This window comes from Psammomys obesus, unplaced genomic scaffold (assembly GCF_907164565.1).
Source record: "Psammomys obesus unplaced genomic scaffold, mPsaObe1.curated_primary_1811, whole genome shotgun sequence".
Lineage (NCBI taxonomy): Eukaryota > Metazoa > Chordata > Mammalia > Rodentia > Muridae > Psammomys > Psammomys obesus.
The window spans coordinates 859581-880784 of record NW_026595981.1 but is presented as its reverse complement, the minus strand read 5'-3'; the positions used below and the strand labels follow the sequence as shown (position 1 = coordinate 880784).

Below are 21204 nucleotides of genomic sequence, written 5' to 3'. Positions count from 1 at the left end.
AGTACACATAGCCAGCTTCCTGGCAAGATGATGGGAACAGTAATGAAAGACTTGACTCAGGATGAGTGATATGTAAATCTGCTACTCTGACAGCAGTGGGAAAGATTCAGAGAGCACTAGATTCACACTCTTCCTATCACTGACAAGCAACTATCTCCTTGGCTGCCTACTAATAACTAAGGAAAAATGCAGTTGACCACCTCTTCACTGATTCCCTCCCCCATCTACTTTCAGAGGAAACGAATGGCCAGCCACCTCCAAACTAGCACCACCTGGAGGTAATTTGTTGGCTCTTTTGTATCTTTTAGACATCAGGCTGCTCCTCTGATGAGTCAGTCACCAGTTAGATGCAGGGCTGGCATAGTGCCTGTGCAGCCCACCCAAACCTCCCTGTCTACAGGAAGTGGACAGAGAGAGAGTATCCCTCTGCTGCTGCTTCAGTCACAGAGTTCCCTGTGGCAGCTGCTGGCTAAAGAGGAGGTAGGAGGAGGCAGTAAGATCTCAGATCAAAAGCAGAGATGTTCTTGCCCTTGGGGCATTTTATTCCCTGAAGTATGGAATGAATGAGTCAGAAGAATGGAACACTGATAGATCCAAGCAACATACTTATGCACAATGGTGGAAAAGTTAGATTAACTTTTTAAGGCAAGCTTTGACATATCCCTAAACAGGGTACAGCCAAGAGATCCAACAGAGGGCCGTGGAAAGTAACTAAAGAGTACTCCTGATGAGCCTTAACTGACACATGCGATGCCTCTGTTGCATCTCCCAAGATTAAAAAACTGTCTTCTTTTTTCTAACAGTTCTTTTCAAAGGGTATATGCAAGGGGAAAACTGCCTAAACTTCCTACCAAAATGACCTCTCCCATTATTAGAAAAATATTTATCTAGGTATGCAATTGTAGGAGATAGAAATTTAAATAGGATTCTGCCTACAGGAAGGTGATAATCTGGTTTTTCTGTTCTCTTTTTTCAAGACAGGTTTCTCTGTGTAGCATTGGCTGTCCTGGACTTGATTTGTAGACCAGGCTAGCCTTGAACTCACAGAGATCCGACTGCTTCTGCCTCCCCAAGTGCTGGGACTATAGGTGTATGCCACAGCGCCCAGCTTTTTTTCTTTTTAAGAAGGTGATAATCTAATGAGGAAGACAATTCATAGGAAAAACATAGGGCAATAGATGCCTTTTGTTTCTGAAAAGAAAGGAAAATAATTTTATCTACTATGTATCAAAGGATTTATGGAAGCAATTTCTTGGTTGGGCTGCAAGATATGAACACTGAAAGAAATGGATAACTCAGGAGGGATTATGTATATTACACAAGGGATGCAAGTTAGAGCATACCAAATACTCAATGAACTTTCCCTATGGCATAACAGGAGCCAAAAAAAAAAAATACAGAGCCTAGAATGCTGAAACACAGAATTGACCTCGACAGACAGTAAGAGAACACTCACTTAAGATTCATGAATGAAGCTATGTCAGATATTTTGTGAATTTTAGTTAAGGGTTGAAGGTGAAACAGCTCAGTAGTGGAGTACTTGCCTAGCATAAGTGAGACCTTGGGTTCAATCCAGACACACCATACATACAACATTTACCTAGTAAAAACACAATAGGTTAGGAGGGCAGCCAGAAAAGGGTATTGGGGTTGGGGGGGATCCATTTATAAAGTTTATATAGAGCACGAATGAATTTGAATTAAGAGAAATTATGTAATTATGTGGGTAGGGCATACAGAACATGATTATAATACCAGCATTTGGGAGATAGAGGCAGGGAGGTCAGTAATTTAAGGTTAATTTCAAATACATGAGCCAACTTAGGCTACAAAAGACACTGTCTCAAAAATCACCAAAGAAGAAAATTTGTATAAAGAGCATTTCATAACCTTTATAACACCAAATAATTGACATATGCAAGTGTGAAAAGACCTCTAGGAGGAGAGAAAGTGACAACAGAAAAGTTCTGGGAGGAAGGAAGATGTGACCACTAAGGCAGGGGACTGCCAGTGTGGTATTCCCTTCTAGTTCCAGAAAATCTGGAGGAATTAAGAGAGATAATTCCCACCAAGGCAGACTCGGGAAAGGGGGAGAGACCCAGGACTTCAGAACACCTGGAGACAGAGCAGTGTGTCTCAAGGAGTCCCTAGACCCCTCCACCCCCAACACACACACACACACACACACACACACAACTTGGATCTGGGCCAAATCCTGTCTTTCCAGAACAAAGACACTTCAGGGGGTCAGAAATACTTGGGGAAGTTGCTGGAGTAGGCCTGGGAAGTCTGAACTGGCTATCCCTGTGGAAGCTATTAGATATTCAGCACTTCATTTGTTTCCAATTCTTGGAGGAGTACAGAGGCTGTAGGGTGAGAGGCTCCTCTCTGACGTAATCAGGAAGCAGCTGCAAAATTAAGGAATCCCCCATGACATCATAAAAAGGGTCGATGGTTTACTGGGGAAAGTATAAAAATTAATTACATATCCCCACACGACTCCTTTCTCCTAAATCTCTATATAGCCCCCTTTCCACTCACACATTCTTTATCAACAGCACCCAGAAGCTGCTTAATGGACATAACACAAAAGGGCAAAAAAGCTCAGAAGAGAATGTTCTCTGATGCACTGTGTTCCATGAATTTGGAACATAACAGACATTACCTTACCATAGCATTTTATGTATGTGGCATGTTCACCAACAAGATTATAAGCTCCTTGAGGACAAAGCTTTGTCAAGATATTACACCCTTGACAACCAGAATAACTAGGAGGCTCAAGAACTGTACTGCTCATATCAAGTACAGGACTCTCACACTTGTGGGCCGAACTATGCACGGTACAATTCTACCACAGCTAGGTACGATGTCCAAGACACATGAGATCTGTGCTATTGCGGTAGGCACACATTTAAAGAAACCATCTCAAAACTCTACTGAGCATTTAGACAAGAGATATGATTACTGTTTTGACATCTGAAGAAATAGGTAGAAAAGATATGCCCAAAGACACAAAGCTAATAATGCCAGGGCTGGGACTTCAAACTGAGTTTGTCTGCTCCTGTGCCCACATTGTTTCCATATCTGGGTTTTCCTTTGTTCTTTTTTCTTTTGGTTTTTCAGGTAAGGGTTTCTCTGTGTAGTCCTGGCTGTCCTCACGTTCAGAGATCCGGCTGCCTCTGCCTTCTGAGTGCTGAGACTAAATGTGTGTGCTGCCACCGCTGCCACCTGTCTCCATATCTGGTTTTTAAAGGCCTGTGACTCAAACTCCCCACTTCAGCTGTGTCTCTGACCTTACCTTGTATAAAAAACCTCAGAACCTACAGTTCTACATAAAAAACCCAGAGATAATGACAATGTGAAAAATTTAAAACAATGCCATTTATAATAACTAAAATGTAATGTCAATGAAAAGTGTAGAATTTTTATGTTGAAAATGACAAAGTGCTTATGAAAAGCAGTCAAAGATAATCTTAAAAACTGGAGGTATTCACATCATGTTCACGGTTTGGAAGACACGATACAGAGTGGTTATCCGAACCTTTGATGCAACTGTGATTTAAAAAAACAAAAACAAAAACAAAACAGTCCTCACATCCTTAGTCCCAGCATTCATGAGGCAGAGGCAAGCGGATCTCTGTGAGTTCAAAGCCAGCATATACTACACAGCAAGTTCCAGGACAGCCAGGGCTACATAGTGAGATCCTGTCTCCAAAACAAGCAAAAAACAAACAAACAAAAAAACCTATGAAAGGTTTTTTGTAAACAAAGATAAGCAGAGAAGCTTATTTCTAAACTTTGTATGGAAAGGCAAAGGGCCCAAAACAGCAAAAAACATAAAAGACCAAAGTAAGAGGGAAGAGGAATGACTCCTGGTGCTGGCTCAAAGGAAAGATAGTTTTCCTCCCCCTCCATCTTTCTTTTTTAATGTATTTCTTTTTACCTCAGAATTAATTTTTTAGATTTTAAATTATTTTTTTAGATTTAAAAAGTTAATTTTTTAGATTTAAAATTAATTTTAGAATTAAGTTTTTTCGATCTGTTTATTTAATGAATATGGTTTTTTGCCTGTATGTATGTCTGTGCACCATGCTTCCGCCTAGTGACTGTTGAGGCCAGAGAGGGTGTTGGATCCCCTGGGAGTAGAGTTAAAAGTAGTTGTGAGCTTCCATGTGGGTGCTCTTTAACCATGGAACCATTCTCTAGCTTGTCTGTTTCTTTTCTTTTCCATCCTTTAAAACGAGAGAGAGAGAAAAGAGAAGACAGAGAGAAGAGAAGAAAAGAGAAGAGAAGAAAAGAAAAGAAAAGAAAAATAGGGTCTTACTATGTATCCCTGTTTAGTTGGAAACTTATACAAATCCTCCTGCCTCTGCCTCCTAAATGCTGAGATTAAAGGCGTTAGGCCACCATGACTGACAAAAAGTCTTTTTAGAATTGGAGCTGAACCAATTAAATGTTCATATACTAATCCTCCAAGAGGCTTAATATAACTTAAAATGCTATACAAAGATATCTGAAGAATACATTGGAATAAGTGAAAAAATTCTAAGACCCCGACTCTGCCTCCTGTGTACTGGGATTAAAGGCGTATTTCTAAGACTTTAATGTTAAAGCCCCAATCCAGAAGAGGAACGGCTGGTAGATTTGACATACAAGAATAAAAACCTTGCTGGGTAGTGGTGGCACACACACACACCTCCAGAGAGCTAGGAGGTGAAAGCAGATGGATCTCTGAGTTTGAGGCCAGCCTGGTCTACAGAGTAGGTTCCTGGACAACCAGGACTACACAGGGAAAAAAAGAAGGAAAGAAAGAAGGAAGGAAGGAGGGAGGGAGGGAAGGAGGGAAGAAGGAAGGAAAAAGGAAGGAAGACAGACAGACAGACAGACAGACAGACAAACGTTTAGGATAAGATAAAATAAACCTTGCGGCTGGAGAGCTGGCTCAGTCGTTAGCTTTTTACTTTTTAGCTTGAGACAAAAATCTCACTAAGTTGCCGACCTGGTCTTGAACTCAGATTGTAGCTAGGACTGGTCTTTAGCTCACGATCTTTCTGCTTCTGCTTTGTGGGTAGTTTTAACTAGTTTTACAATCCTGTAATCCCAGAATTTGGAAAAGAGGGTACAGGAGGATTTGATCATGGTTTCCCCTCCCCCATAAACTCTCGTTAATTGGACTGAGTGGGACAAACGGCCTGCAGGATACCCAGGTTCTGTAAGGTGTTTTCAGCAGCTTTTGGCCTAACAAGGCAGCACAGAGTCCATCTCGATGCTCTAAGGCAGAATTCATCCCTATCAGGCTGACAGGCGAAGAAAAGCTGAAAATGGTGTAGTACATAGAGCTACGCGAGCCAAGATGTGATGCAGCTGTTTGAGTCATTTGGAAAACCCTGTTCCAAAAGGCTTCTTACTTTAACAGTATTCCTAGGAATCTAAATCAACTTCTGGGGTCCCTGAGAAGAATCCTTGTCATTACTGACCAAATTCTAACCTCAGTCAAATATCTAAACCTGATTCTAACACAATTTTAACTAAATCACAGGTTTGAAAGGTGAAGGAAAGATAAGCATTTACAACATTAGCAATACTGAGAATATTGCTAAATAGCAATACTGACACTATTCAATAGCCTTGAATGTCAATAATGATCTCTTCCAATCAATGACATTGTAAAGAAAATAAAACTGGTCATGTCTGTAACCCTAGCATCCAGTAGGCAGAAATAGCAAGATTAGAACTTCAAGGTCCTTCTTTACTACATAACAAGCTCAAAGCCAGCCTTAGTCACCAGAGAGCCCATCTCAGAAAAAAAAGGCTAAGCTATACAAACAGGTGTTGGTGACTGCTAACCTTGATTACAGTGAACAGAAGGACTGGCCTCCTGTTTCCCCTGGGACCAACAGAGCAACAAAATACTCTTCAATGGCTCACTGACTTTCCCTTTTTTTTTTTTCTGGGTGTGACTGGGAATTCCCACATCTGCCTCAATTCAGCCAGCCTAACAATCAAGTCAAGGCCAAAGCTCAAAGTGCCATAGGCTTTCCAAGAGCCAGTATGGCTGCATTTCCTATAGAGATCTGAAAACCTGTTGAGGTTCCAAAAGTTAGCACCGATTTTCAAATCTGATCAGGATCTCTGAAAGTCACAGTTACCATACAGCGGAGTAAAATATTTTTCATAATTTAACGCCAGCATGTCTGTGTTTGGAAACTTTGAAAATACATGTTGTATGGTTTACTGCACTGGAAAAGGTGCCAAACAGTTTCAAAGGAGGGGAAGTGTATAACTGTTTCCTTTCAAATGCATTTTCCAATGGGATCCATTCAGGGAAAAGGCTGGAACTAACTAAAACATTATTAAAAACTGTTATGGAAGGAGACAGAGAGAAGGAAAAAGATAAAGCCCCCAAAGTGAAATATATAAGCAAGGAGAAGACAAGCAGTGGAGAAGAAAGAAAGGGACCTGGGCAGAGAGACAGGTTGTAGAAGAGAATGGGGTGAGATGGAGTTCTGTCTGGCAGTTGCTGTTCGTGGTTTCTTATTGTTGCAGATCAATCGATCAGGACTGCAGTGCTGCTGGCCCAGTGGCATAAGACAAACCACAGAGTTGGCTTCAAGCTCAGCACTTGCGAACTGCTGACCTTCAGTTTTCAAACCAAAAATATTCTTTGGGAAACAGTAATACCACATTCAGTCTAAGCAGCCAGCAAAAGCAAGGATTCCTAACCTGAAGTAACACCCTATTCAGTTACATCGGGCACTAACACTTTGCAAACATCAACTAGGAATGAAGTTTGCAAACTTGAAACTACACCCTACCAAACTAACTCCAGGTTCTGACTCAACCAAATGGCAATGATAACCAGAAACCCTAGAACAAGTGACATGCTGTTTGGGAGTTGCTTTAACCAGAACTTACTCAAGTGGGAAAGCTGGTCGTCACCTACACTGCCGTGGATAAAGCCATTCCTGCTAAGGTCACGTGAGCATGACTCCAGTGGAATCTGTATACAATGTTTAGGACAGCGTTTGGTGCTGTCTCACAATGTCATTAACACCCCCCCCCACACACACACACACAGTTTGTATGCAGGATTCTTTTTTGTTTGTCTCCCACATACCCCTAAATTTCTCTAGAGCAAAACACTGTAGCAGTTAAACTGAGATACAATCGAAGAAAGAGCCATTAGTAATCTTTTAGAAATAGAATTTTTTCCCTATTCTAAGCCACTGTAGTTTTTCGATATGAAATCTTAGCTCACAAGAATCTATTTTGAAAGGAAGAACAGAACAGTTCCTTATCAGTGTCAAAGTACTTTCTTTTTGAGCTCCTCCAATGGAGAGGTAAACAAATCAATTAAATTAACTGCAAAAACTAACAAAAGAGCTGACAACTGGGATTCTGGAACTCAGGATTCCAAGCAATGGCTTCAGGAGAAAGGAGAAATGTGCCACAGATGGGGCTGCTGGGGCTAATGTACAGCCTCCCAGTGCTAGGCCACTTATGCCTCAGCCAGCTTCAAACAGCGTAGGGCGGGCAGACCTTGGTGTAAGCTTGCTGAGTTCCAGGACATCATTCTTGAGGGTGTAATAACCATGGGCTGTAGCACACATGTTGAGGGATGAGGGAAAAAAATAAACAGAGAGACAAAAGAATGAGGATGCACTGCCAATTTCGATTGTGCAGCTTTTATTTTTAAATGCTTATCAAGCTGAGAGAGAGCAGAGTTCTTGGAAAACAAGGTCTCCTTTTTTCCAGTGCCAGCGTCAAACACCCTCAAGGACGGGCACTGCACAGTCTGTGACAACAAGGAGCACGGCTCTGCATCCTCCCAGCAGCGCAGCTCTCCACGGGGCCCACGATGCTCTCATCTCGGCTCAGCTGAGAACTCTAACTAACAGGCCCACTGCCTCTGTTAAAAACTGTTCCTTTTACGTTTTTTAAATCTGGAAACTGGCTGAGTTACAATTACAGCCTATCACACACCAGCTCTCTTCACTAATAAAATAAATGTGTAAAATGCCTAATTATTACTTTTACTGAACTACAGTGCTCAGGGATCAAATACAGGAAGCTGAAGGCTCAACTAGTTGTTAGCTACAGGGTAGAAGGAGGGGCCAAAGGAAGACCCACAGTTAGCAGCAGGAAAGAACATTAGGTCCCAATACAAGCCTCAAGAGCCCATGCCCAAAAAGAAACAAAAGGGCACTAACCCTGTTTTTGTTCTGACCAGCTCCACAAGAATTCATGCCATCGTGGCACGTTGGGAGGCCTGGCATGAGTTATCCAGGCCTAAGCAGCTCACGCCCCAGCTCAGCACAAAAAGAAAAGTGTAGTCCAACACAGATGGATCCTGCCTGACCACTCAGCAGAGGGCCTGGAGAGTCTGACCAGTAAGGAAACAAATAACACATCTCCTTCCCCATCCCCAAACCCTGCCAGGTCCCCAAAGAGGCAAAACAAAGGATAACAGAAGCAGGCAATTATAAAGAATCTACGCTGTGAAGGCGAGCAGACTACAGCCAGTTCTGGATTGTGCCCCACACCCGAATCCCAGAACGCTGATCACAATGCTGGAAATGTTACTCACAGGATGAGCCAGTCAGTCCCTCCTCAGGGCTGGTGCTGAGAAGTCTGATTAGAAACTGGCAGTCATCTCTGACATGCTCGTTCATAATAAAAGGTATGCATTAAGCAGACTTGCCTAAACCTCTAACAAACATTAAGAGGGCAAATCGTGACTGCCATCCCTGTTTTGTTTTGTTTTGTTTTGTTTTGTTTTGTTTTGTTTTGTTTTGTAACAGTGCTAGGGACTGAACACAAGGGCATCATGCAGACTAGGCAAGAGATCTACCACTAAACCATTTCTCCAGTCTGTGACTGTCATTCTTAATCATCCACAGGGACTCCTCCTTGGTAGAGCTTGCCCACCTCTTAGACTTCCACGACAGTGGTTTTTTGTTTTTTGTTTTTTTTTTCCTCTCCTTCTGGGCACATGAGAAAACAACTCCCTCATAAAGAAACTGAGGAAGAAAACCTGCAAAGGCAGGTGAGTTAAGCCTGTGGTGGACACACCTTCTAGGGATGACCCGACTGGAACAGTAATTCGCAGAGGCAGAAGGGTCTGCAGTCACTCTGCATGCCACATGTCTAACTCTTGAGACGTGAGGAATGCTCTCAACAGGAAAAACACAGCAGCAAATGCTATGATACCAAAGCCACAACTCCATGGGTCCCTGGAGCCTCTCAAACTAAGCTGCCAGCTAGGGAGCTAACACTAGCTTTGGATGAAACACAGCTCTGGTAGAGTAATTAATTTTTTTCTTAACTAGGATTACATTAATTTTCAAGGACTAATGGAGTCCAGCTGTAATGGGAAGAGCGGCTGCTGGTGCACAAAGGCATTTGTGCTTACAACATTATAAACACACACATACACACAGAGAAGTGAGACAGAGCGAATGAGAGAGAGAGAGACCTATAAAAAGGATCCACTATAACAGGATATTTTTAGTTTCTACAATGCTACACTAAAAATACAGCTCTGGCTGATACATCATGGCAGAACTATTCTCTCCTTATCCCTTCAGGAACAGTTTAAAACATTTATTTTTGTTTCCTTTTGCGATGGTCAGAGTAAAGAGAGAAAATAGCAACTCATTGATAAGAGGAAACGAGAGAGACATGAAAAATTGAAAACTACCTAAAAACTCATGGAGAGGTTTATTTTATTAGTTCTTAATAAATATCTTGCAGATTTCCTCAGGAAATACACCAGATCACATGTAAAATAGTTTGATACTGATGTCAACTGCATCAACATATGAAGTCTATTAGGGTGAAGCCGCAGCAGGGTGATCAGCGAGCTGAAAAACTCCACAGTACTTGGGGAGGGGGGGATCTCACGGCCTTCCAAATTCTTCGAGAGGTAAAAAAGTCAGCCAAGACACAGAGAGAGAGAGAGAAAAAAAAAAAAGAAAGAAAGAAAGAAAGAAAGAAAGAAAAAAAATCCCACATCCTGCTTTCAGCTGCCAGCAATGTGAAGTGCCCAGAGATTAATTCTACGTCTGGCCTGGAAATGTGACTTTAAAGCATGAGGGAGGGGAGGCTGGGGGAAGGGGCTGAGGAAAGAGGAGGGCAGGCTAACTGAGGCTGGCAGCAGGCCACCAACCCCCTCCCAAGCCATGTTTCAATGTAGACAGAAGTAAACCCCAACAGACAGCAGTGCCTCAGCCTGCCAGGGCCTTACAGCAGCTGCAGCGCATCTCCATTTCTCCACTCAGCCCAAGTGCAGATGTTCCCTGCACATCACTTCCTCTAGGCTTTCTCTTAAAGGACTAGCACACGGATGTAGAGGTATTTCCCTTCCTTGGCAACACGTTTCTGCCTTTAGGGGCCAAGAGGAAGGCCAAAATGCTGAGAGCAGGTATCACTAAGGCCAGATGATCTACTCCAATATCCCACAGAGCAACCTGGCTAAAGAGCAGTGGTAATCATGAGATGAGTTCAGATCCCAACCCTACTTAACAAACCAGGTGACCCACAAACACCTACAACTCCAGCTCCAAGAGATCCAGTATCTTACAGCCTCCACACATGCATGTATATTCAGACACAAAAATAAATGAATAAATTGTCGAAAGTAGAAGCCCTGAGTAACGTGTTGTTAACATGAGCTGGCTATGTCGGTGACTTCAGACCAATAGGAATATTGTAAATTCCCCTACTTCCAAGGGCAGAGGGTGTAGGGGAGGCTCAGAGGGAAATGGTAAAGCCTTCTTCAGGGATCTGAATATGGATACTGATATCAGGTGCAGAAAATGTCACCACAGATCCCTTCCTTCGATATTTACAACCTGAAGACTTGTTCCCTACCTCCACAGACTATTCCTACCAAGATAGACTAATCTGTCTCCTTGATCCATCTGTATACTATAAAGCTTGTCTCCTGGTTTCTCTGTGTGTAATAACCTTGTCTCCTTGTTCAGCTGTATGCAATATGAACCCCCTCCAATTGAAATCTAAATAATAAGCTCATTGAATTTTCGGGTGTTGTGGATTCTCCATCAGAGATAGCAGCCCACCTAACCCCGGCTTTCCCATTCATGTCTCTGTATGTTTTCTTTTCTTTATTTTCTCACCACTATAGTCAGTCTGAACCTGTAGCTGTGTTGGAAGCAGCAATAAATGATTAAAAAAAAAAAAAAAAAAAAAAAAAACACCTCAAATACTACCAATGAGAGGTCAACAAAGACGGCTTGGGCAATGGCTCTTGCCCAAATGCAAGGCTAGGCACTATGTTTAACCTAGAACCAACATAAAAGTGTAAGGTGAGAACAACTTCCCAAATATATACTCTGACCTCCATCTCAATAATGGCGCACACCCCATAATAATAAGTAAACTGCCAATGGATATTGCAAGCACTTGTACTTACTATCTGCTCAAATAAACTGATATAAAAAGATAGTAGGCTGTAGAAAAAAATATGACTATATAGAATCTTAAATAGTTAATAAAACTGGGAAAACTTTTTCATTCTTCCTAATAGTAAAACAAAATGTAATTTACAACAAGACAAGTTGGAAGACATTTTGGTAGTTTCTTACAAAATTATTATCATGCATGGTAAATACATGCCTGTAACCCTAGCATTCTACATTGCTAAGCAAGAGGATCAAGTTTTCAAAATCAGCTTGAGCTTTGGTGAGTCACTGTCTCAACAAAAGTGGAGCTGGGAAGACGGCTCAGTAGGTTCTTACTCTCTAAGCATGAAGACCTGAATTCAAATCCCCAGCAACCACATAAATCACTGGGCAAAGCAGTCATGCCTGTAACCCCAGCATTCAGGGGCAAAGGCAGATTAGGCTCTTGCCAAAATGGAGAGCTATTAGTTCAATGAAGGATCTGTTCTCAGGGCGGTAAGTAGGAGTGTCACACCCAAGGTCCATGTCTGGCACTCTGCAAGTATATTCTCCACTTACATACACACACACTCAATAGACCCAAAACAAAACGGTACTCTTAATATATGGACCAGCTGTCAGGCTGCCAGATAGTTAATCAAATAGTAAAAGACATAGGTCTACAATAATAACCTGTACATGGAAGTACTTAGAAACTGCCAGTACTTGAAAACAATCAAGATGCCTTCACTAGGTGGATTAATAAACTGTAGTATATTCAGACAACAGAATATTCACTATGGTCTGAAGAGGGGGCTCAGTGGTTAAGAGTACTTGTTCCTTTTGCAGAAGACCCAGGTTTGGTTCCCAGAACCTACATGGGGACCAGGAAATCCAATAACACTTTGTTAGTCTCCATAGGTGCCCAAGTACAAACATGGTATAACATAGCCAAATGTGGTGGTGCACACCTTCAACCCAAACACTCAAAAGACAAAGACCAGCCTGGTCTACTTAATGAGTTCCAGGCCAATCAACACTATACACTGAGACCCTGTCTCAAAACAAAACAGACATAAGCGCACATCAGTAATTAAAAGAAGGCAGCATGAAATGGACGCATCGTACAGAGATGATTAAAATATATAGCATTGTGCCTATATGTGATAATACAGAGGAGTAAAACCACTCCCAGCAGCTGCCGAGGAGACAAAAAAACTAAATGTGTGCTGAGACAGCACATGGGCATTTCTAAGGGCCACAAAACTAGTTCACAGACCTGCTAACAGTAGGTCTGCGTCACTGTGTGTTTGTCAAGAACCACAAGTAAAAACAAACAGAATGCACAGAAGTGAACGCGAGTGTGAACTACAACCTGAGGCAGTGTGTGCACTAAGAGTGGATGCACACGGTCACTTTGGTGCGGGGTGTTTGATAGTGGAGAAGGCTGTAGGAAGGGAAAATAGATACTATGGCAAGTTTCTGTAGCTTCTGTTCAATTTTGCTATGAACTAGAAACTATTCTAACACATGAATTCTGTTTTTAAAGAAAAGATGTTTTCTTACTTTTTTCAACAAATATATGAAGGCATACATTAGAAAAACACTATAAAAACTAAAACACTCAACGTCCATAAGAAAGTAGTCTTTGAGCTTGGCAGAGGGGGCCCATGCCTTTAATACCAGCACACAGGAGGCTAGGCAGGCTGATCTCTGAGTTCAAGGCCAGCCTGGTCAACAGAGCCAGTTCCAGGACAGCTAGGGCTACACAGAGAAATCCTGTCTCAAACAAAACAAACAAACAAAAAAAAAAAACCAAACAAATAAATAAACAAAGGGAAGTAGTCTTTGGACATCTTTAAACATTGTTAAAAATGTAAAAGTGAGGGCTGAAGATGGCTTAGTAGTTAAGAGCACTGTTCCCAGAACCCACATGGGAGCTCACAATCATCACTAACCCCAGTTCTAGGTAATCCAATACCATTATGCATATCCATACATGCAGGCATATCACTCACATATAAAAATACAATACAATAAAGTAAAATAAAAATAAAAAAAAAGCAAACTGGGAGCAAATGTAGCTTAGTTGGCAGAGTGCCTCTCTGCTGTGCATGAGGCCCCAAGTTCAATCCCTAGGGCAGCACAAGCCAAGAGCAAACCTCAGGAGAATCAGGAAGTCAAGGTCATCCTTGTCTATACAGAGAGGTCCAGGCCAGCTAGAGAAACATAAGACACTGTCTCAAAAACAAAACAAAAAGGTATATACTGGTGCTTGAGGTGTAGATCAGTTAGTAGAGTGCTTGCCTAATATGCATGAAGCTCAAGCCCCTGGCTTCACAAAGCCAGGCATGGTGGCTTACACCTCAGTTACATAGCAAGTTGGGAGCCAGGCTCCTCTTTCAAGAGGCCATGCCCCTCTCCAAAGACAAAAACAGAAACTGGCAAGCTGTGATGGTGCAATCTGTAATCCCAGTTACTCAGGAAACTGAGGCAAGAGGATCACAAGTTCTAGGTCAGGCTGGGCAAGTTAGAAAAATGAAAAATTTGAAAAGGGCTGGGAATGTAGCTCAATAGTATAACACCTAACACATAAGAGGCCCCAGGGTCATTCTCTAGGATTCTACCCTCCAAAAGAGTTAAACTAGTATTGCTTCTAAGAAAGTAATCTAGCATCATGTATCAGAAATGTTGATAGACTTCAAATCTTTTAATCCAACAACTAAACTTCTAAAAATCTATTCTAGCTGGATGTGATGGCTCATACTTGTAATTCCAGCATGTGAGAGAGGAAGGCATAAGAATTAGCATGAGTACAGAATGAGACCCTGTTTCTAAAACCCAACTGTGGAAACCAGTTGAGGCTCCTCAAGAAGCTGGGAATCCATCTACTACCAAGCCCAGCTACACCACTCTTGGGTGCATACCCAAATGACTCGACATCCTACTGTAGACATTCTCACTCATCCGTGTTCACTGCTGTTCTTTTCATAATAGCCAGAAATTAAAAACAGCCTAGATGTTTATCAACTGGCAAATGGTTAATAAAAATGTGGTATACTTAAAACAACAGAATATTATTCAGCTGTTAAGAAAAATGAAAATTGAGGGCAAATGGATAGAAGCAGGACAAAAAAAATTTTGAGTGAGGTAACCCAGATCCCAAAAGACAAATATTGCATGTTTTCTCCTATATGTGGGTGTTAGCTTTTAAGCTGTTAATGATGCTATAATCAGAAATAACCACAGGTTAGGGACATGGTAAGGAGCCAGGGGAGAAGACAATCTCCCAGGGAAGGGAGAGATAAGAAAGAAACTAGAATATGGGAGAGCAAGGTAAAGGAGGGCAAATGGAGAGGGAACTAACACTAAAGCCTTTTTTTAAAAAAAAGATACAAATTCATTGCTGTAGAATTTCATATATGTAAATATATACCTATATGAAAAGAATTTGAAGGCATCACTACATAATGGGAAAATCAATGCCCCAACTAGACATCTGATGCTACCAAATAAAACCTCCAGTATCTGGAATGTGTTATATCTTGTTGAGTTGTTGGCCAAACGAGTTCCTATTAAATGCCACAGGCTATCGCCAAGGCTCTCCAAAGCCTATTAAGACAACGCTTCTGTCATCAGACATGGAGAAGCTGAGCTAGTACTCAACCGGAAGCTTCAGCCCTGCTTCATGGTGCGGGAAGCAGGTATCTGCATGATACCAAAGGAGAATGCTCTCACATATGTCACCCAGTTACAAACCCTAGAACCTACAAGAGCAACTTGCCTGCACAATATACTGGTGCAATAATGGCCTAAAGGTTACGGGAGTAACTGACCACTTTTTAAAAATTGGATTTTGATTTAATTTTGACATGGATCCCATATCTGACATTGCTAACATGGCCAAGAACCTGAAACTAGACAGATAGGCCATGGACCTAGGTGAAAACCTAATATTAGTCTGCTAATGGAGCATAACAATAAAATGACTTACAATGATATATTACTATACCCATAGATCAATTTTTCACTCAACCTTTATCAGAGAAACAAATTTTTGCAATACATATTAGTAAAACAAAGACTCACAAGTGGACAATATGTAGAGAGAGAGAGAGAGAGAAGTGAAAGACTGTGGAGACTTCGATCTTAAATGGAACGCCTTTATCCAAGGCCTCCCCTCAAGGCTCAGAGATCTGCATGGAAGAGCAGGCATAAAAACTTTAGGAGGCAGAGATGGTGGATGGTGCCAAGAAAACAGTATCTTCTAGACAAGATAGGAATGGTGCACATAGGAGCTCACAGAGATCTGGACTGTACAACATGCACAGACCTGCACAGGTTCACCAGCAGAGAGTCCCAGCAGAGAAAGACGCAGGGTCCCACCTCTAATCAGGAAGCTTTTTGCAACTGACATCTAACAGCAAAGGGAAAATCAGTGTTTCTCCAGTGGAGTGAATGGGCTATCACTGGGTATATCAACCATATTTTCTTGTGGGCTTTTTGTTTTGTGTTATTTTTTTCTTTTTTGTTTGTTTTGATTTTTCATTTGTTTTTGAGACAAAGAAAACATACATGAACTTGGGTGGGTAAGGAGGTAAGAAGGATCTGGGAGGAGTTGGCAAAGGTGAAAAACACAATCAAATATGAAAAGAAAATTAAGTGAAAAGAGGAGGATTAACACTGCTTCAATTTTGAATATAATATAGTTAAATCCTAAAGAAGTGTGCAAAATAAAGTTCTTTGGAAAAGACAAGCATAAAAAATTAATAAATATTCTAGCTAAGCATGATGGGGCATGCCTTTAATCACAGTACTAGGAAGGCAGAGGCATATGCATCTTCTGTGAGGTCCGCCTGGCCTACACAGTGAGTTGCAGGACAGAAAGGGCATATATAGAAACCCTGTCTCCAAAAAAGTTAAATAAATAAATATTCTAATAAAATAAGAAATGCAAGTACAAATTTTATGTATACAGATGTTAATTACAATTCTGTGCATAGAGGCACATGTCTATAATCTCAGCACTTAGACAGCTAAGAAGAAATCCACGGCCAGACTAACTACAGAGAATGACCTTGCCTCCAATAAACAAAATCACAAATGAAGAATTTACACCCTAATTACTCACAAGAAGTGAAAACCAGCACAACCAAACATCTTATAGTCGGTATCTTTTTAACTGTGTGGAAATCCTTGAATATACATACACAAAATCAAAAGAACATCTTTGACAGAGAATTGTCTTAGAAGTGTCTTTCACGTTGTCATCTTTTTTAGTCCTGTAAATCATTTTTTAAAATCACCTAGTTTAAATAAACAGGATAGAAATGCTCTAAAGTGGTAACAGAAATATGATTAACTGAATACAAAAGAAGAAACTAAACAATCAGGCAGGTAAATATAAGAATAAAAGATAAAAATCTTTTAAAAAATGATTTATTTAATTTTATACGCATTAGTGTGAAGGTGTGAGACCCCTTGGAATTGATGTGACAGATAGTTGTGAGCTGCCATGTAGGTACTGGGAATTAAATCCAGGTTTCTGGAGGAGCAGATGATGCTCTTAACCACTGAGCCATCTCTCCAGCCCCAAAGATAAAAATCTTATGAGACTATATAAGAAAGAACTTATAAGCCGGGCATGGTGGCGCACCCCCGTAAACCCAGCACTCACGGAGGCAGAGACAGGCAGATCTCTCTGAGTTCGAGGCCAGCCTGGTCTACAGAGCAGGTCCACAAGAGCCAGGGCTACACAGAGAAATCCTGTCTCAAAAAAAAAAAAAACAAACAAAAAAACCAACCAAACAAAAAACAGAAAAAAAAAAAAAAAAGTACATACTTTTCTGAAGAAATTTTATTTACAAAAGCCTTAAAGATACTGGCTCCATGATTAGTAGCAAATACCAAAGCACACTTAATGTATTTTAATTTAATTTCAGGATGTAAAACATTAATTGGAAATGATATTTTTCATTAAAATAGCCTTAACAGAAACCACAAAAAGACAGTAAGATTAGTAATAATCCAGTAAACAGAGGGCTAGAGAGATGGTTCAGCTGTTAAGAGCACTGGATGCTTGCTTGCTCTTCAGAGGACCCAGGTTTGATTCCCAGCACCTACATGATGGTTCACAACCACATATAACTCTAATCCCAAGAGATCCACACCACACCCTCTTCTGGCTTCCATGGGCACCAGGCACACATGTGGTGAACAGATATGCATGCACACAAAGCACCCATACACACAATATAAAATAAAGGTTAAAGAATTTTAAAAAGATAATGACCAGCAAACAAACATCCCTTAACTTTCATTGCTCAGACCAACCTAGCAATAAACAAGTGTTTGACTTGAACATCACACATATTCACTGAAAATTTACGATGAGCCAATCACTGTTCTAGATGGTCAACTCTTTGTCTAAGACAACAGGTCAAAAACAAAAACAAAACCCTATCTGCAGAGTGCCTAGTAGTAGAGAGAAGTAAATCCTTTACCATCTGGCACACAGGGGAGCAGAGAAGGAGGACCAGGAGTGAAGTGTGGAAGCAGAAAACCACAGGCTTCAGAGACTACCGAGGCTCACCATTCAGCGGCACACAGTATTTCAAGCAGTGAAAACAGTAACTGCAAAGTCCAAAGAAGCCATGTGCAGTGGGGCACGCCTTTAATCCCAACACTCTGGGAGGCAGAGACAGGAGGATCTCTGTGAGTTCGAGGTCAGCCTGGTCTATAAAGTGAGTCCAGGCCAGCCAAGGCTACACAGAGAACCATCCCCCAACGCCCCCCCCCCAAAAGAAACAAAACCAGGTCTAAGATTCTCCAGTTTATCCAAGGACCTGCAAGAAGACCAATATGGCTAGAAAAGAGTAAATAAGATGGGAGAAAACAGAAATGAATAAGATAAAAAATGTAAAAGCCAGAAGTAAACCGAAGTCCTCAGAGGAAGTCCTTGTAAATAGGCTGCTACTGCAAATGAAAACAGAAAGCTAGTAGAGACGTTGAATAGGAATGACATGATCCGATACTTTTTAAAATGTCCCTGCTTGACAAACACAGGTTTTTGTGTATGTGCACATGTGTGTGGGCATGTGTTTACAATGGAGAGGGGAGCCAGTAAGGTTGACTGGGGGTGAGAGGGAGGTGTCTGAGACCCACGAGGTAGAAGGAGAGAACTGACTCCTACAAGTTGTTTTCTGTCCCCTGTATGTACCACAGTACATTTGGGCATGTGCATACACACATACATACATGCACACTAAATAAACACAAGCCATTAAGAGCACTGACTGCTCTTCCAGAGGACCCGGGTTTGATTGCTAGCACTTACATGCCAGTTTACAACCATCTATAGTTTCAGTTTCAGGGGATCTGAGGCCCTCTTCTGACCTCCACCAGCACCAGGCACACAAATGGTATACATATATACATGCAGGCAGAAGTATTCATGCATAAAATAAAATAGCTAAATAAAATTTTTTTTCAAAACACTCTGGATCCCCTCCCCCTTCTACACTTAAAAAATAATAATTTCATCACAGTGGATAATCAGGCCATGTTCGCACTGAAGGTTTTCTCCCTTCCGCTGAGGAGTCTTGAACCGTGTGGCAAAGGCCTGAGCATGTACTCTTAGCAGGCATCTCAAAAATAATGATTACCAAACATTTCCTTATGCTCACTGCCCTGACATGAATTCTGGGCATCACCCTCTCTCAGGGGAGAGGTGAAAAGAGGTTATGCAGAACAGACAGTGATAACAAGGTGATGTCACAGATATGTCTCATAGAAGTCTCCAGCGACTTCAGCTCATAATCACTCTACCGTGATTTACTTTAGCCTACCAACGCCAGCTGGAGAAGAGAGGAAGGGAGCTGACACGGCCGTCAGCCTTGGGCAAGCATCATGAGAGCTTTCCCTCTCTGCTCCCCTACCAGCCCCTCCTCTCTTTTAACCACTGTTCCTTTCCTCAGAAGCCAAAGTGTGAACAGCACGTGTCTGGATTTTAGAAAGCTGCCCAGCAGTTGGGCTCCCAGCTGCTGCATCTGCTGCTGGCACTTGGGGCAAGGGATCACACGGGCATTTTCTGAACATAAGCTTTAAAATGGGAGTCTTAGATCTGAAGGAAGGACTTAACCAAGCTAAAAAGCTCCAATTACTGTAAATACATTCCAAAACATATGACTGTCTGCCTTCTAAAAAGGAAATTGAGACATGCAAGCAAGCAAACAGCCCTAAGAACAGCAGCAGTCAAGAACAAAAGCACAGAGTACCCTGACTAATGGAAAGGATTTTATGGGCCAATAGGGTTCACCAGATATGTAATGTAATGTGGCTGAAACAAGAGAGCCCTCTTTTCCAGATCACTAGCTCACACTCTCTTGGCAATAAATGATATATCCATCACTTCAGCTGCAGGCTTCTCCCCTGCTTTCTGGTACCATTTTTTCCTCACCCAATTAGCTCTCAGAGCAAGTGTCCTCTACACCAAACACTTCTGGGAAAAACTGAAAACTATGACCCTGATGATTTCATCTGCCATAGGACAAGACTATAAATGGGCAGAAACTGGAACAGGACAGAGGAACCTAAATGCTGTTGGCCCCCTAGATGTGAGTCCTCCAGTCACACCGTTACAGCTAGAGCTGAAGAAACAGAAGCTTAAGTCTGATGTGACATAAAGGAGTTCATGCCTGCCATCCCAACACACAGGTTGACTGATTCTAGACCAGCCTATACTACAGTCAGAACTTATGACTTAAAAAATAAAATAGAAAAGTAAAGTAAAAAGGAACCAAAGCATTTTCTATGGTAAACTAAATACCCAGAACCATTCTCTCAGTAACACAACAAATTACTCAGGAACAATTCTTTCAAAATCTCAGAAAGCGCTGATGGCGGTGTAGTGGCACACTCCTTCAATCGGAGCGCTCTGGAGGCAGAGGCCAGCAGAGTGTGAGGCCAGCCTGCTCCACAGGTTCCAGACAGCCAGAGCTACACAGAAAAACCCTGTCTCCAAACATCATGACTATAGATGAGATCTTTTCAAAACATTTTTATTATGTTTATTTATTGTGTGTGTGGTGGAGGAGGTGTGGAACCCAAAGGACAACCTTGGGAGTTGGCTCTCTTCTTCCACCATCCATGTGGGACCTGAGGATTGAATTTCAGTTGTCAAGCGTGATAGTAACTACTTCTATCTGATGCAGCATCTTGCTGGCCCTAAAACAGACCCTTTCAAAGATTAAATAAAGTAAGTATGGATAGACAAACAATCTTTGGACCCAGAAAACACACTACCTTATGGAATTGAGCTTTGGTTTCCAAAACTTTGTAAGCAGAGAAACAGGAAGAAAGTTAAACATGTGTGGCATACAGCTGGGGTTCCACATGGCTATATGTATAGCATCCCTTTTCATATTATAATCTCTAAAATAAGCATGTTCAATATATTTTGAATAAAAAATAAACTTACAAGTATGCTCAGAGAACAAAAAATTATACAGAAAAGAACCAAAGCATATAACAAAAGTCTAAAGATTAAAATTTACATAAGCTGAGCACAGTGGCCAACACCCGTAACCCAGCACTCGGGAGGCAGAGACAGGCCAGCCAGTCTACAAAGCAAGTCCAGGACAGCCACGAGAAGTCTTGTCTCCAAAACAACAATAACAAAAGAAACCTCGGAGACAATGGAAATCTAACTATGTCCAATCAGAGAAAGCATAGGAGATGCAATATTGGGAAGGGAAGAAGGGAAGGGAAGGGAAGGGAAGGGAAGGGAAGGGAAGGGAAGGGA

At 41.6% G+C, this 21204-nt stretch overlaps 1 protein-coding gene across 2 annotated transcripts in view; it reads right to left on the bottom strand.

Annotated features, from left to right (window-relative positions):
- Smg6 (SMG6 nonsense mediated mRNA decay factor) overlaps positions 1-21204 on the bottom strand; it is a 214469-nt gene that overhangs the window by 122460 nt on the left and 70805 nt on the right. The gene's annotated exons all lie outside the window — the stretch shown is intronic.